Source organism: Balaenoptera musculus, chromosome X (assembly GCF_009873245.2).
Source record: "Balaenoptera musculus isolate JJ_BM4_2016_0621 chromosome X, mBalMus1.pri.v3, whole genome shotgun sequence".
NCBI lineage: Eukaryota > Metazoa > Chordata > Mammalia > Artiodactyla > Balaenopteridae > Balaenoptera > Balaenoptera musculus.
The window spans coordinates 13,433,540-13,438,006 of record NC_045806.1 but is presented as its reverse complement, the minus strand read 5'-3'; the positions used below and the strand labels follow the sequence as shown (position 1 = coordinate 13,438,006).

The 4,467-nt window shown below is 43.6% G+C and overlaps 1 non-coding gene across 1 annotated transcript; it reads left to right on the top strand.

The window, feature by feature from the left end:
- The first annotated feature begins 1,182 nt into the window (after positions 1 to 1,182).
- LOC118889339 lies at positions 1,183 to 1,312 on the top strand. The gene has a single exon (XR_005018479.1). It is a non-coding gene; the product is annotated as a small nucleolar RNA SNORA11 (small nucleolar RNA).
- The last annotated feature ends 3,155 nt before the right edge of the window (positions 1,313 to 4,467 follow it).

Sequence of the window (4,467 nt, the reverse complement as noted above, 5' to 3'; positions counted from 1 at the left end):
AACTATAATTCAATATAAAAATATTAAGTGGCATGAAAGGAAAATTCTATGGGATAGATGACTTCTACTGATCATGTTGCCTTCCTAGGTTGCCACCTTCCCAAGCTGAGTCACCTCTGCTCTGTGGCTTCTCTTAAGATGTTACTATGATTATCTAAAAACAGAGGACTCTAGATCAGTTCTTCTCCTTGGTCACACATTAGAATCACCTGGGGTGCTTTTAAAGATCTCAGGCTGCACCACAGTCCAATTAAATCCAAATTTGGAGGTAGAGACCCAAGCATCAGCATTTAAAAAAAATTCCCCAGATAATTCCACTGTGCAGCCAAGGTTGAGAATTGCCAAATGACTTCTGTATCCAAAGTCCTATGCCAAATTCTATGCAGTGCTATAAAAAAACCCATAAAATACATGTCTGTATATGGAGGCACTTCACTTTTTAATAACATGCTATTCTTACGTCACGTCATTTTTCCTTGTGCATTTCTGCCCATTCAAGCAATTAAAGATAAACAGGTTAGCCATTTGAACTCATAACTATTTGTACCTTATTAATGGCCCACTCTAACAGAACTAGTGAACTTAAGATGCAAATGGGAACTGCAAGTTCAAAGCCATGAAAAAGTTAATGATTTATCCTCCCCCCTGTTGTTGCAGAAAGATGACTATTTGATAACACTCATGTTTATTTTGGAAGCAAAGGAGATGCCTGCTATAAAGAATGATCCCAATCTCCATTCTAGACTCCATCTAGAAGTCTAGAATTGTAGCTGCCTTTTTTAAAAATTGAAGTATAGCCGATTTACAACATTGTGTTAGTTTCAGGTATACAGCAAAGTGATTCAGTTATATATATATATTTTTTCAGATTATTTTCCATTATAGGTTATTACAGGATACTGAATGTAGTTCCCTGTGCTATACAGTAGTACCTTGTTGTTTATCTATTTTATAGATAGTAGTGTGTATCTGCTAATCCCAAACTTCTAGTTTATCCCTCCCCTTCCCCCTTTCCTCTTTGGTAGCCATAAGCTTGTTTTTTATGTCTATGGGTCTGTTTTCTGTTTTATATATAGATTCATTAGTATTTTTTTAGATTCCACATATAAGTTACATCCATGTTGCTGCAAGGGCAAATTTCATTCTTTTTGTGGCTGTAGCTGCCTTTTTAAAAAAGTTTCTGGGGTGTGCTCAGAGCAGGGGGCCTGAAGAAATGGCTCCTCTATTTACAGCACACCCAACAGGAATCTGGGTTCATTGTGACAAGGGGCACAAAACTTGTGGCCTTCCTATGAACAAATACCCAACATGTCCCCCTGTACCTCCACATGGCTGCTGGGTAGGACCAGTGGGACAGGGCTCAATTTTGGAAGAAAAGCTACAGTATTTAGTGGCGGAGTTTGCCACCTAGAGCCTGTCCGGTCCACGCATGTGTGGGCCATGAGTGGTCTTACAGACATAAAGGCTTTGAACCTCTCTCTTCAAGGAAAAAAAGAAAAATAGATTCCAACTATATGCCATTCTGGAAAAGCAAAACTATGGAGACAATAAAAAGATCAATGGTTGCCAGGAGTTTGGGGGGAGAGGGGAGATGAATACACAGAATATAGAAGTTTTTATGAGCAGTGAAAATTCTTTGTATGACATTATAATGATGGATATATGTCATTATACTTTTGTCCAAACCCATAGAATGTGCAACACTATTCACTTCATTAAAGTGAAACCTAAGATGAAATAAAAAAAGCTTTTATTGTGAAATAATTTCAATCTTACCTAAAAGTTGCAAAAACAGTACAAAGAAATGCCATATATCCCCTTCATGCCATTTCATCAATTGTTAACATTTTACCACATGTGCTTTATCATTTGATGAATAGATAGATAATAGATAGATATAGATAGATATAGATGGATAGCTTTTACGCTTATAAGAGTAAATTTATCATGTTCCTTTACCCACTAAATACTTCAGAGTGTATTTCCAGAGAATGAAAACATTCTCTTACAAAACCACAGATCAATCACAAGAATCGGGGAATTTAATGTCCATATAATACTATTATCCAATCTACAGTTCATAATCACATTTTTCCCACTGTCTCAAAAATGTCCTTTCTAGCACTCTTTTCCAGTCCAAGACCCAATCCAAGAGTATTACACATGGCCTTTAGTTGTCATGTCTCTCCTGTCTCCTTTCATCTGAAATAGTTCCATGGCCTTCTTTGCTTTTCTTAACATTGACAGCTGTGAAGAATACAGGCCACTTGTATTATGGAAGATCCCTCAGTAGGGGTTTGTGTCCGGTTTTCTCATGATTAAATTGAGTTCCATGTTTTTGTTTTTGGCCACGCTGCGAGGCTTGCGGGATCTTAGCTCCCCGACCAGGGGTTGAACCCAGGCCACGGTAGTGAAAGTCCAGGATACTAACCACTAGGCCACCAGGGAACTCTCTGAGTTTCGTGGTTTTAGGTGGGGACACCAAGTAAGAGATCCTGTGTCCTCCTCAGGGTACCACATAAGGAGGCTCATGAAGTCAGCTTGTTCCATCACTGGTGAGGTTAACTTTGATCACTTGGTGTCTGCCCGTTTCCTCCACTGTCAAGTTACTAATTTTCCCCTTGTAATGTCATTTTGGGGGACGTGCAGGGCTGGGACTAAGATGAGGTGAGCGAGGCACTTAGGGCACAAAATGTTAAGGAGACACTCGCTCTCAGGGGGATGAAAGCACTGGTCCAGCCCCTGATAGGGAGATCCAATTGTCCCTTTTCTGCAGTGAAAGCTCAGAGTCCTAACCACTGGACCACCAGGGAATTCCCCGACTGTAGCTTTTCAAAAACACCTTTGAGGGACTTCCCAGGTGGCACAGTGGTTAAGAATCCACCTGCCAATGCAGGGGACACGGGTTCGAGCCCTGGGCTGGGAAGATCCCACATGCCATGGAGCAGCTAAGCCCATGTGCCACAACTACTGAGCCTGTGCTCTAGAGCCCCTGAGCCACAACTACTGAGCCTACATGCCACAACTACTGAAGCCCACGTGCCTATAGCCCGTGCTCCGCAACAAGAGAAGCCACCGCAATGAGAAGCCTGCGCACCGCAACGAAGAGTAGCCCCTGCTCGCTGCAACTAGAGAAAGCCCACGGGCAGCAACGAAGACCCAACGCAGCCAAAAATAAATAAATAATTAAAAAAAAAAAAAAAGCAAGTGGGAAAGGGGATGTTGAGAAAACGTCACTGGTGCTGGGAGCAGAGGGTGTGGGTCAGGATTACTGTGCGGGACCCCGGGCTGGTCTCCCTGAGTCTGTCCTAACACAAACACCTGGTGTGCCTTCAAAACTCCAAGGGCCGTCGTGTGGATCCTCCTCTCTAGGAGTGACAGGCTAATTGCTCACCAGGCGGAGCAGGAGCCGCCCCCACTCATCTCTCTGACCTCATCTCCCAGCCTCCAGCACGGCTCAGCTGCTCTGCTACAACAAAGCCATCACCTCCACCTTTCTGGCCTCAGGGGCTCCGTGCTAGTTCCCGGGCCTGGACATTGTGTCCCAGATCACCACGTGGCTCCCTCCCTCCCCTCCTGCAGATTTTCTTTCTTTCTTTTTTCTTTTCTTTTTTTTAAAGACCAAGGATAGAGTTTACTTTATTATTTTTTTAATATTTATTTGTTATTTATTTATTTTTGGCTGCACTGGGTCTTAGTTGCGGCATGCAAACTCTTACTTGCGGCGTGCATGCAGGATCTAGTTCCCTGACCAGGGATGGAACCCAGGCCCCCTGCATTGGGAGCTCGGAGTCTTACCCGCTGGACCACCAGGGAAGTCCCCCCTCCTGCAGATTTCTGCTCAACCTGGTCAGCGAGACCTTCTCTGAGCAAACCCAAAGTTCCTGCCCACTCACCCCTACTCCCTACCTGCCTCCTCTGCTTCACTTTTCTCCAGAGCACTTAGGACCACGTACTTACAAACGTGTTTCTTTGTTTTTATCTATTCCACCCCCACTGGAATAGATAGGGTAGGCATTTTTGTCGGTTTTGCTCACTTTTGGATCCCCAGTGCCTAGAACATGCCTGGTACATAAGAGCTCAGCAAATTGTGTGTGTGTGTGTGAGAGAGAGAGAGAGAGAGACAGAGACAGAGAAACAGAGAGAGAGAAAGAGGGAAAGGACCACAAATAAGGTTGAGAGGTAAGTTGGAACTGATGCTCTTGACTCTAACAGGATGGGTTTATTGTGAAGCTAATAAAGCTTAAGGAAAGATCCTAACAACGTTTTTACACGGCCATATGTTAATATTTGCAAAAGTAAAATGCTTAAGGTTCAGTTAGTTCAAAACAGCGGCTCTCTCCACTTCAGTGCCCCCTCCCTCATACTTCCTGTAGTGGCTTTGTCCCGCATCAACTTAGCTAAGCTGCAACCACATTCCCCTCCCCGCGTGGTTCCAGGTTAGCACTGGCCACTAGAGACATTTGG